The sequence below is a fragment of the Thalassophryne amazonica genome, chromosome 21, assembly GCF_902500255.1.
Source record: "Thalassophryne amazonica chromosome 21, fThaAma1.1, whole genome shotgun sequence".
Classification (NCBI taxonomy): Eukaryota; Metazoa; Chordata; class Actinopteri; order Batrachoidiformes; family Batrachoididae; genus Thalassophryne; species Thalassophryne amazonica.
In genome coordinates, this window is record NC_047123.1 from 15,536,197 (window position 1) to 15,549,795 (window position 13,599).

The 13,599-nt window shown below is 43.7% G+C and overlaps 1 protein-coding gene across 1 annotated transcript in view; it reads left to right on the plus strand.

The window, feature by feature from the left end:
- LOC117503565 (phospholipase B1, membrane-associated-like) overlaps nt 1–13,599 on the plus strand; it is a 68,489-nt gene that overhangs the window by 10,225 nt on the left and 44,665 nt on the right. The window lies entirely within an intron of this gene.

Here is a 13,599-nt window from a genome sequence, read left to right on the forward strand (position 1 = left end):
TTCACACACACGTATATCCACACAGACAACATGGAAGCAATCCCACGGCCTTCTTGTTGTGAGGCACCAGTGCTAACCACTAAGCTACCGTGCCAATTTATATATATATATATATATATATATATATATATATATATATATATATATATATATATATATAGAGAGAGAGAGAGAGAGAGAGAGAGAGAGAGAGAGAGAGAGAGAGAGAGAGAGAGAGATATAGAGATATAGATAGCTAGATAGCGATACAGACAGAGATAGAGATATAGAGATAGATAGCAAGAAATACAGATATAGAGATAGACAGCGATGTATATATAGAGAAAGATGTAGAGATGCAGATAGAGACAGATATATATATATATATATATATATATATATATATATATATATATACGAGGTCTGTCCATAAAGTATCGTACCTTTTTATTTTTTTCAAAAACTATATGGATTTCATTCATATGTTTTTACGTCAGACATGCATGAACCCTCGTGCGCATGCGTGAGTTTTTCCACGCCTGTTGGTGACGTCATTCGCCTGTGAGCACTCCTTGTGGGAGGAGTCATCCAGCCCCTCGTCGGAATTCCTTTGTCTGAGAAGTTGCTGAGAGACTGGCGCACCGTGGGAAGTCCTTAAAGCGACAGTATCACCTCAAAATCTCTCATCAGCTGTTAAAATTTTCACTGAAAACCAGCTTAATTTTTCGAACCGTGTCCACTTCGATGTGTCTCACAGGTTTAGAAAAAATTTTGATCAAACAAAGCGCCAGTCTCTCAGCAACTTCTCAGACAAAGGAATTCCGACGAGGGGCTGGACGACTCCTCCCACAAGGAGTGCTCACAGGCGAATGACGTCACCAACGGGCGTGGAAAAACTCACGCATGCGCACGAGGGTTCAAGCATGTCTGACGTAAAAACATATGAATGAAATCCATATAGTTTTTGAAAAAAATAAAAAGGACCTATACTTTATGGACAGACCTCGTATATATATATATATATATATATATATATAGAGAGAGAGAGAGAGAGAGAGAGAGAGAGAGAGAGAGAGAGAGAGGCATAGCGATAGAAAAGAGAGATATAGATATAGAGAGAGATACAGTGAGGAAAATAAATATTTGAACACCCTGCGATTTTGCAAGTTCTCCCACTTAGAAATCATGTAGGGGTCTGAAATTTTGATCTTAGGTGCATGTCCACTGTGAGAGACATAATATAAAAAAAATCAAAAAAAAAATCCGGAAATCACAATGTATGATTTTTTAAAATAATTTATTTGTATGTTACTGCTGCAAATAAGTATTTGATCCCCTACCAACCAGCAAGAATTCTGTCTCTCACAGACCTGTTAATTTTTTTTTAAGAAGCCCTCTTATTCTGCACTCTTTACCTGTATTAACTGCACCTGTTTGAACTTGTTACCTGTATAAAAGACACCTGTTCACACAATCAATAAATCACACTCCAACCTGTCCACCATAGCCAAAACCAAAGAGCTGACTAAGGACACCAGGGACAAAACTGTAGGCCTGCACAAGGCTGGGATGGACTACAGGACAACAAGCAAGCAGCTTGGTAGAAGACAACAACTGTTCTGATTATTTATTAGAAAGTGGAAGAAATACAAGATGACTGTCAAGCTCCCTTGGTCTGGGATTCCATGCAAGATCTCACTTTGTGGGTAAAGGATGATTCTGAGAAAGCTTAGAACTATACAGGAGGACAGTGGTGGGCACAGATAACCCAAAAAATTAACTTTGATAACAGATAATCAGATAACTGAAAATTTATCTTTGATAAAGATAAAACAACAAACCACCAAAAAATGTATCAGAAGTTAAAGATAACCAATAACCGATAAATTCCAGTATTGTCTCTGGTACATTTGCAACTACTAACAAGCTAAATTTGAATTTTAACACCATGATCGCTTCTGGTAGCATCAAAAGACCCAAACAATGAGCCCGCACTTCTGTCTTTGTGCATCTTGCCCCCTGCTGGACATTTATGTTTACTACATGGCTTCCAGCACAGAAGCAAGCTGAAAGGAGCCACAAAGATAAGCTTTCTACCCAATCACAACGCTCCCGTCAGGGGGAGGTCTTGGAAAATAAAGCAATGCTGAGTTATGGTATGGTGTACAAATAAAATGAATACTGATAGAATAACATCATTAATGTCAATTCTGTTATTTGTGCAAAGTTAAGATATAACATATATCTATTAATGTTGAATAATGCACTAATTCTGAAGTTTTGCAACAAACACAGATAGATGGCATTCTGGGTAAAATGTGCCTCTGCTCACACTGATTGGATTATTCATTCTATGTCAACCAACACATTAATGTGAGGTGTGTCATGTGTTGGTGTTTATAGATAAATGTGCTTTTGTAAAATATGTCATTTTTTTTATTTGTAAAAAAAAAAAGGCATTTTCAAAAAAAAAAAAAAAAAAGCCAAGTTGTAATTAGATAACCGTCTGATATAACCGGTGTCAAAATAAATAGAACACTGCCATTCACCCTATTGAAATATCCCATAATCCCTTGCGCGCCACAGAGTCGCTGCAGTCAAACAACATATAGAGAATCCACATGATGACAATTGTAAATTAATATTATACTACAAAAATGTATTTTTTATGCTTTTCATCACGTCAATAAGAATATGCTGCATGATAACCTGAAAACTTGCTAAAACAATTATAACAAATAATCCGTGTCTGCTATGTTTAATCTGCATGGCATTTAATAAACGCAAAATGAATTTCAGACATATTATATATATTAGTCTGGAACAAAGAGGACAAACAGTGTTGTAAAGAACAATATCCAAGACGTTAAAGAGCAAACTTCACTTTCCCCCAGAATGACATGATCAGGAAGTGAGCGTAGCTCACAGCAGCTCCCACTGAAAATAACGGAGAGACAGCCTGTGATTCTCACATGTTTACATAAAACAAATGCAATAACAACATCTATAAACCCAGAGAATATATTCATGAGAGTTTTAGCGACAATATAAAAATAGTTTTATGTTGCGATGTTAATGGCGTTGTCCATGTGCAGCGGTTAAAGTGCAGTTTTGGTAAATTAAGTTTGAGAAAAAAAAAAAGCTTCTGTTTACGGACCAAGGTAGCTTAGCCGCCGTTAGCTATCCCCCAGCAGATCCCGAGCAGCCGGGAAAGCAGGCCGGCTGTGTGACTGAGGAGGAAGCGTAGTCCTAAACACAAGCCCCCTGTACACCACCAACCCGTTCACATCTCTAACCGTTTTTCCCCACTCAACGACACACCCGCCGAGGAACAAACTCTGGTTATTGGCGACTCTGTTTTGAGAAATGTGAAGTTAGCGACACCAGCAACCATAGTCAATTGTCTTCCGGGGGCCAGAGCAGGCGACATTGAAGGAAACTTGAAACTGCTGGCTAAGGCTAAGCGTAAATTTGGTAAGATTGTAATTCACGTCATCAGTAATGACACCTGGTTACGCCAATCGGAGGTCACTAAAATTAACATTGAATCGGTGTGTAACTTTGCAAAAACAATGTCGGACTCTGTAGTTTTCTCTGGGCCCCTCCCCAATCGGACCGGGAGTGACATGTTTAGCTGCATGTTCTCCTTGAATTGCTGGCTGTCTGAGTGGTGTCCAAAAAATGAGGTGGGCTTCATAGATATTTGGCAAAGCTTCTGGGGAAAACCTGGTCTTGTTAGGAGAGACGGCATCCATCCCACTTTGGATGGAGCAGCTCTCATTTCTAGAAATCTGGCCAATTTTATTAAACCCTCCAAACCGTGACTACCCAGGGTTGGGACCAGGAAGCAGAGTTGTAGTCTTACACACCTCTCTGCAGCTTCTCTCCCCCTGCCATCCCCCCAATACCCCATCCCGGTAGAGACGGTGCCTGCTCCCAGACCACCAACAACCAGTAAAAATCTATTTAAGCATAAAAATTCAAAAAGAAAAAATAATATAGCACCTTCAACTGCACCACAGACTAAAACAGTTAAATGTGGTCTATTAAACATTAGGTTTCTCTCTTCTAAGTCCCTGTTAGTAAATGATATAATAATTGATCATGAGTGAACACCCCCGAGTCACACTAACTGTCGGAATGCTCGTAGCACGGGCCGAGGGGAAGGATTAGCAGCAGTCTTTCACTCTAGCTTATTAATTAATCAAAAACCCAGACAGAGCTTTAATTCATTTGAAAGCTTGACTCTTAGTCTTGTCCATCCAAATTGGAAGTCCCAAAAACCAGTTTTATTTGTTGTTATCTATCGTCCACCTGGTCATTACTGGGAGTTTCTCTGTGAATTTGCAGACCTTTTGTCTGACTTAGTGCTTAGCTCAGATAAGATAATTATAGTGGGCGATTTTAACATCCACATAGATGCTGAGAATGACAGCCTCAACACTGCATTTAATCTATTATTAGACTCAATTGGCTTTGCTCAAAATGTAAATGAAACCACCCACCACTTTAATCATACTTTAGATCTTGTTTTGACTTATGGTATGGAAATTGAAGACTTAACAGTATTCCCTGAAAACCCCCTTCTGTCTGATCATTTCTTAATAACATTTACATTTACTTTAATGGACTACCCAACAGTGGGGAATAAGTTTCATTACAGTAGAAGTCTTTCGGAAAGCGCTGTACTAGGTTTAAGGATATGATTCCTTCTTTGTTATGTTATGATATACGGACAGAGATAGACAGAGATATATACATAGAGAGTGATTGATATAGCGATAGATAGAGATATATAGAGATATAGATAGATATACTGATATAGAGATAGATATAGAGATGTAGATAGAGACAGATAGATAGAGATAGTGAGAGAGAGATATAGCTATAGAGATATGTGGAGAGTTATTCAGAGAGAAATAGATATATAGAGATATAGATAGAGACAGATAGATAGCTATAGACAGAGAGCTATAGATAGATCAAGAGATATAGAGATATAGATAGAGACAGATAGATAGATATAGATAGATCAAGAGATAGAGCTATAGAGAGATGCTAATCAAGCTATAGATAGATCAAGAGATAGAGCTATAGAGAGATGCTAATCAAGCTATAGATAGATAGATAGATAGATAGATAGATATAGATAGATCAAGAGATAGAGCTATAGAGAGATGCTAATCAAGCGATAGATAGATAGATAGATAGATAGATAGATGGATAGATGGATGGATGGATGGATGGATGGATGGATGGATGGATGGATGGATGGATAGATGGATAGATGGATAGATGGATAGATGGATAGATAGATAGATAGATAGATAGATAGATAGATAGATAGATAGATAGATAGATAGATAGATAGATAGATAGATAGATAGATAGATAGATAGATAGATGGATGGATGGATGGATGGATGGATGTAGAATTGTTCAGACCCTGGTCAAGACACACATCCAGTAAGGGTCCCCAGGGTAGACCTCCCCCCCATGCTACTCCCTCAAAATCATATGTGCGACACATAAATAAAGCCATACCAGCTCAAGTGTCAGTTGTTGAGGAACCAGGGCACACTGATGGGAAATACTGCTATCAAAACTGGAGATCCAAAGGTTACAGCAGCACGGTACTGAGCAGTACAAATGCAAGGAACAGAGTCTGGCAGGAGAGAGTAGTGTGAAGGAAGCGGATGATACCCAAATACCTCCTATGACAGATGCATTTATTGAGCTGAGGATGAAGATTGTGGCCAGGCTAAAGCAGATGGCAACACGACTAGAGTATGACTCCCACAGCTCACTGACAAAGTCCTCTCAGGAGAAGATGCTTGCAGACATGTTAACACAGCTCTACTCACCATCCCCACTCCCAGCATTACAGAAACCAATGAGCTCATATACGCCACCACCACAGTAATCTTTGACACATTTGGGTATAAGATCAAGAATACCCCCCAAAGAGACAACCCCCCACAGAGAAGAAGATTGGAGTCCCAAATCCGGAAAGTCCAGAAGGATGTTAGCCAGCTAACAGAGGTACAGAAAGCCATCATGAGACACAGGTCCTGGATGGATGAGAAGTACAACAAGATGTCCACAACTGAGGCCCTGCAAACAAAGGCTCACAGCTCTGGCAACTCATCTGAAGAGATAGACCAGAGAAGCAGAGGCCTAGAAAATAAATGGTCTGTTGTAATGACCCACCCAGGATGTGCTCCCAGCTGGAAGGAGAAAAGAGTAATACAAGAACAGACCTGTCCAAAACTGAGACTAGGCAATACTGGAAGAACATCTGGGAGAACGAGCCATCAATACATGCGCTCTACCAGTCATCAGATACCCAACTGGGATAATAAGATGGCTACAGGAGGAGATAGATGCCACTGATGTCATGAAATGAAAACTCCTCACAATGCACGAAGGTTCGCACCCAAGGTGCAGTACCCTCAGGTGCTATGAGCGACAAAAGAGGGAGGGTGAGGATTAGTGAGTGTCAGAGCTACAATCCAGGATGAGACAAGGAGCATCCATGAATACATCAGAAAGATGGTCCCCTGAGATCAGCTGCTACAAGAATGTGTCAGGCAGCTGAAGACAGATGGTGATAAGGAACAGGAGGAGAGGATATCGTGGAAGACCAAGCCCCTTTATGGGATGTACCACTGACAGACAGAGGAAGTGGCTGACATCAAGAAGACCTACCAGTGGCTAGAAAAGGCTGGCCTAAAGGATAGCACAGTGGCTCCGATCATGTCAGCGCAAGAACAAGCCCTAAGCGCCAGATCCATCGAGGCAGGAGTCTACCACAGCCAACAGGACCCAAGATGCACATGTTGCAGATGTGCCGCAGAGACAGTCCAGCACATAGTACAGGGCTGTGAAATGAAAATTGTAAAATCTGACGATGTTGTAAAAAAAAGAATGCTTCACGATATGAATTTTCCTAACTCGGTGACAATCATGATTAAATTAGAACATTGGCAGAGTACAACACTATCCCCCACACCCACCCATCCCCCCTCCCCACTGACAAAATCCGCAGATCTGTGGATTTTTCACAGCCCTGATAGTAGCAAGATGCAAGATGCAAGCTGGGACAGCATACATTGAGAGAGGCACAACCAAGTGTCGGGAATCGTGTGAACATCAGCACCGTAAACACATTACAAGTCCCCAAGTCCCAATGGGAGACGCCACCAAAGGTGGTTGAGAATGACAGGACTACTTTAAATTCCAAACAGACAAGCAGCTGCTGGCCAACCAACCAGAGATAGTGGTGGTTGACAATGGAAAAAAACACCGTAGTTGTGATCGATGTGGCAATCCCAGCTGACAGCAACATTAGAAAGAAGTATGAGAAAGTAAATAAGTACCAAAGGCTGAAGGAGCAACTGGAGCAGATGTGGAAGGTAAAGTCTAAAGTGGTCCCAGTGTTAATAGGACTGCTAGGAGCTGTAACCCACAAATTAGAAGAGTGGTTCCAGTAGATTCCAGGCACAACATCAGAGGTCTCTGTCCAGAAGAGTGCAGTTCTAGGAACCCTAGGCCTGTGCCGAACCCTCAAACTCCCAGGCATCTGGTAAAGGACCTGAGCTTGTCACACTGCCTCATAAAGACAAACATATTCACACTCACACCTATGGTCAATTTAAAGTTCCCAGTTCACCTAACTGGCATGTCTTTGACGTTGGGAGGAAGCCGGAGCACCTGGAGGAAAATGCTTGCTCACAGGGGGTCGTTTTGACTATTGGGGTTTTTACGTAATTATTGTATGGCCTTGCCTTACAATATAAAGTGCCTTGGGGCAACTGTTTGTTGTGATTTGGCGCTATATAAATAAAATTGATTGAATTGATTGATTGAAACCTGCACAAACACGGGGAGAACATTCAAACTCCACACAGAAAGGACCAAGTGGGAAGCAATTACATGACCTTGCTGTGAGGCAACAGTGCTAACCACGAAGCCACAGCTCTGCCGCAGTTGTCAAAATATAAATTGAAAATGGCTGTAAGTAATTTGTCAAACTAAATACACAGATTATTGTGACTAAAAATCACTTTTACAGCCAGACAATCAGAAATCCAAACATTATGGAAGACAAGTTTGGTAAATCTGTCTGGAGTTCTCAAAAACTCAAAGATTTGTACCTGTTTTTGGTGTCTCTGTTGCATCACCAGTTACACAGCTTCATGGTGTAGCGGCACCACGAAGGATTTTCTTAAAAAGATATGAAATTTCAGTTAGTTTACCAGAAGGTAAACGGGAAACTCAAGCCTACGTAGAAGTGATGTTTTCTTGGGCGAAAATTCTTCTCTGTTCCACTCCAATATGAAGCTGTGACACAACAGACAAAGATCGCACTTTGTCCAGTTTCTACAATCACAGTCACAGAAACCTGTAATTCCTTCCAATATTCTCATAGGAGTCTTGTTGGCTTCCCTCACTAGTCTCTTTTTTTCAGTCATTTTTTGAGAACTGCCTTCCCCAGATTTACCACAGTACAATACTGTTTGCATTTCTTAGTGATTGATGACTTTGAAATGTTTATGTATCCATCCCCAGAAAGCTAGCTGTAAAATTGATGATAAACAGTCTATTCAACAATATCCCTTCATACACACAGTGAGGAAAATAAGTATTTGAACACCCTGCGGTTTTGCAAGTTCTCCCACTTAGAAATGATCGAAGGGTCTGAAAATTTCATCTGAGAGACATAATCTTAAAAAAAAAAAAAATCCATAAATCACAATGTATGATTTTTTTATAATTTATTTGTGTGTTACTGCTGCAAATAAGTATTTGAACACCTACCAACCAGCAAGAATTCTGTCTCTCACAGACCTGTTAATTTTTCTTTAAATCAAATCAAATCAATTTTATTTATATAGCACCAAATCACAACAAACAGTTGCCACAAGGTGCTTTATATTGTAAGGCAAGGCCATACAATAATTACGAAAAACCCCAACGGTCAAAACGACCCCCTGTGAGCAAGCACTTGGCGACAGTGGGAAGGAAAGACTCCCTTTTAACAGGAAGAAACCTCCAGCAGAACCAGGCTCAGGGAGGGGCAGTCCTCTGCTGGGACTGGTTGGGGCTGAGGGAGAGAACCAGGAAAAAGACATGCTGTGGAGGGGAGCAGAGATCAATCACTAATGATTAAATGCAGAGTGGTGCATACAGAGCAAAAAGAGAAAGAAACACTCAGTGCATTATGGGAACCCCCCAGCAGTCTAAGTCTATAGCAGCATAACTAAGGGATGGTTCAGGGTCACCTGATCCAGCCCTAACTATAAGCTTTAGCAAAAAGGAAAGTTTTAAGCCTAATCTTAAAAGTAGCTCTTTAAATCTTTAAGAAGCCCTCTTATTCTGCACACTTTACCTGTACTAACTGCACCTGTTTGAACTTGTTACCTGTATAAAAGACACCTGTCCACACAATCAATCACACTCCAACCTGTCCACCATAGCCAAAGCCAAAGAGCTGTCTAAGGACACCAGGGACAAAACTGTAGACCTGCACAAGGCTGGGATGGACTACAGGACAACAGGCAAGCAGCTTGGTAGAAGACAACAACTGTTATGATTATTTATTAGAAAGTGGAAGAAACACAAGGTGACTGTCAATCTCCCTCGGTCTGGGATGCATGCAAGATCTCACTTTGTGGTGTAAGGATGATTCTGAGAAAGCTCAGAACTACACAGGAGGACCTGGTCAATGACCTGAAGAGAGCTGGGACCACAGTCACAAAGATTACATTAGTAACACATGATGCTGTCATGGTTTAAAATCCTGCAGGGCAGCAAGGTCCCCCTGCTCAAGCCAGCACATGTCCAGGTCCGTTTGAAGTTCACCAGTGACCATCTGGATGATCCAGAGGAGGCATGGGAGAAAGCCATGTGGTCAGATGAGACCAGAATAGAGCTTTTTGGAATCAACTCCACTTACCATGTTTAGAGGATGAGAACAACCCCAAGAAAACCATCCCCACTGTGAAGCATGGGGGTGGAAACATCATACTCTGGGGGTGCTCTTCTGCAAAGGGGACAGGATGACTGCACCATATTGAAGGAAGGATGGATGGGGTCATGTATTGCAAGATTTTGGCAAACAACCTCCTTCCCTCAGTAAGAGCATTGAAGATGGGTCATGGCTGGGTCTTCCAGCATGACAATGACCCCAAACACACAGCCAGGGCAACTAAGGAGGGTCTACGTAAGAAGCATTTCAAGGTCCTGGAGTGGCCTGGCCAGTCTCCAGACATGAACTCAATAGAAAATCTTTGGAGGGAGCTGAAACTCCAAAGCTGAAAGATCTAGAGAAGATCTGAATGGAGGAGTGGACCAAAATCCCTGCTGCAGTGTGTGAAAACCTGGTGAAAAACTACAGGAAACATTTGACCTCTGTAATTACAAACAAAGGCTACTGTACCAAATATTAACAACGATTTTTACAGGTGTTCAAATACTTATTTGCAGCAGTAACTTACAAATAAATTATTTAAAAAAAATCATACATTGTGATTTCCAGATTTTTTTTTTTTAGATTATGTCTCTCACAGTGGACATGCACCTCAGATGAAAATTTCAGACCCCTCCATGATTTCTAAGTGGGAGAACTTGCAAATACTTATTTTCCTGACTGTATATATATATATATATATATATATATATATATATATATATATATATATATATATATATATATATATATATATATATAGTTTGTGCTGATACTTTTGGCCTCTAAAAATGGAGTTCCTATATATAAAAATAGCTGTAATTGTTATGTGGGCCGCTGAAGAGGAGGTACTGCTGGCCCACCACCACCAGAGGGCGCCCTGCTTGGAGTGCGGGCTCCAAGCACGAGAGGGCGCCAGACCCAGAAGAAGTGACAGCTGTCACTCATCGCACCAGCTGTCACTCATCTATACCACTATATAAGACGGACTGTTATCCTGTGGTGTTCGTCCTTATCTGTGGGATTGGCATTTGGTGTGACAGCGACGGCTTCGCCTCACACCCCAAACCAGATAAGTGGATTAAACAGGAGCTGCACGAGTGTGTGATTGGAGGTGGAGGTGCTCCCTCCTAACTGTGTGCAGACTGTGGATTACTGAGTGTGCGGACTCACACTCATTCATCTTGTCTTTGCTTTCTGCCAGCAGTACCAGGGTCGACAGCCAAAGACGGAGGCCACCTGGGGTTCTTCAGAACGTTGGTGGTGGAAGCCGTGTGGGACGCGGCACTTCTCGTCGGGGGTCTTCTATCTTCGAGCCTGCCCACACGTCACCTGGTGTTAATTGACTTTGCAAATTTTGTGTATTTAGTTGTGTGTTATCACAACATTAAATTGTTACTTTTTGGCTTATTCATTGTCCGTTCATTTGCGCCCCCTGTTGTGGGTCCGTGCTACGACACCTTCCCAACAGGATTTCTCGGCCATTCGTCATGGATTCTGAGGGGCGTCAACCCGAGATTGAATGGCCAATGGAAGAGCCAGGAGCGCAGGCGTCAGCGGGAGGCGTGTTGAGTGAGCTGCAGCAGATCTTAAGCGCCTTCACGGCTCGGCTAGATTTAGTGACCGAGCAGAATGTTCTCCTTAACCGGAGGGTGGAGGCTCTCACCGCCAGGGTGGAAGCGCGCGATCAGGGCGCTGCTGCAGCCACTCCTCTTGCTGGTAACAGACGTTCCACTGGTCGTTCAACGACCCCTCCCACTGTCCCCTGAAGCATACATAAGCCCTCCGGAACCGTACGGGGGCTGTGTTGAGACGTGCGCAGACTTCCTCATGCAGTGTTCGCTCGTCTTTTCACAGCGTCCTGTCATGTACGAGTCAGACTCAAGCCGGGTGGCTTATGTTATTAATCTGCTTCGAGGAGAGGCACGCGCCTGGGCTACGGCGCTTTGGGAACAGAATTCACGGCTCCTAACGTCTTATGCTGGGTTTATATGGGAGTTCAAACAAGTGTTTGACCATCCCAACAGAGGCGAGACCGCTTCGAGCGTGCTGCTGTCAATGAGACAGGGGCGGCGCAGCGCAGCCGAGTATGCAGTCGACTTCCGCATCGCGGCAGCGAGGTCCGGCTGGAATAACGTTGCGCTCCGCACCGCCTTCGTAAATGGACTGTCTCCGGTCCTGAAGGAGCACCTTCTGGCTAAGGAGGAACCGTGGGATTTTGGCGGGCTTGTCGATTTGGTTATATGCTTAGACAACCGTTTAAATGAGCATCGTCGGGAGCAGGCCGGGGGGCGTGACCGGGCACGAGCCGTCCCTCCCCCTTCCAGTTCCGAAAAGGTGACGTCGTCCCCACGCTTCACTGCCAGAGAGCTCCGTGTGGCTACAGCTCCCCCTGCTGAGGAGGCTATGGACACGAGCAGGGCCAAAGTAAAAACAAACGTCAGACAAAGGAGGCTGGCCCACGGGGAGTGTTTTGTCTGCGGCTCTTGTGAGCATATGCAGAAGGACTGCCCCAAAACGGTCAAACTACAACGCCCATCCTTAGAAACTGGGCTAAGGGTGGGCCATAACATGCACGCGGGGAAATCCCGCAAATCTGCACGAATCCCAGTGACGATCCTTTGTGGGGATCTAACCCTTCACGCCCCAGCACTGGTAGACACGGGGTCGGAAGGGAATCTGCTGGATAGCAGATGGGCAAAGGAAGTAGGGCTCCCCCTGGTGGCTCTGCCGGCACCATTGCAGGTGCGAGCACTAGATGGCACCCTGCTTCCATTAATCACACATCAGACACAGCCAGTGACCTTGGTTGTGTCTGGAAATCACAGGGAGGAGATAGTGTTCCATGTAACACCTTCTACCTCTCGAGTGATTTTGGGATTTCCATGGATGGTGAAGCACAATCCCCGGATAGATTGGCCGTCCGGGGTTGTGACGCAGTGGAGCGAAACCTGCCACCGGGAGTGTTTAGGATCCTCGGTTCCTCCCGGCACGACGGCTAATGAGGAGGTCAAAGTCCCCCCCAATCTATCGGCAGTGCCAAAGGAGTACCATGATCTTGCTGACGTCTTCAGCAAAGATCTGGCGCTCACTCTTCCCCTGCACCGACCGTACGATTGTGCCATCGATTTGGTCCCGGGCGCTGAGTACCCGTCCAGTAGGTTGTACAACCTCTCATGTCCGGAACGCGAATCAATGGAGACCTACATCCGGGACTCTTCAGCTGCCGGGCTGATCCGGAACTCCACCTCCCCGACGGGTGCTGGTTTGTTTTTTGTGGGCAAAAAGGACGGCGGGCTCCGTCCATGCATTGATTACAGAGGGCTGAACGAGATCACGGTTCGCAACCGATACCAGTTACCTCTGTTGGATTCAGTGTTCACGCCCCTGCATGGAGCCCAAATTTTCACAAAATTGGATCTTAGAAACGCGTACCACCTGGTTCGGATCCGGAAGGGAGACGAATGGAAGACGGCATTTAACACCCCGTTAGGTCACTTTGAGTACCTGGTCATGCCGTTCGGCCTCACTAACGCCCCCGCGACGTTCCAAGCTTTGGTAAATGACGTCTTGCGGGACTTCCTGCATTGGTTTGTCTTCGTATATCTGGACGATATACTCATCTTTTCCCCGGACCCTGAGACCCATGT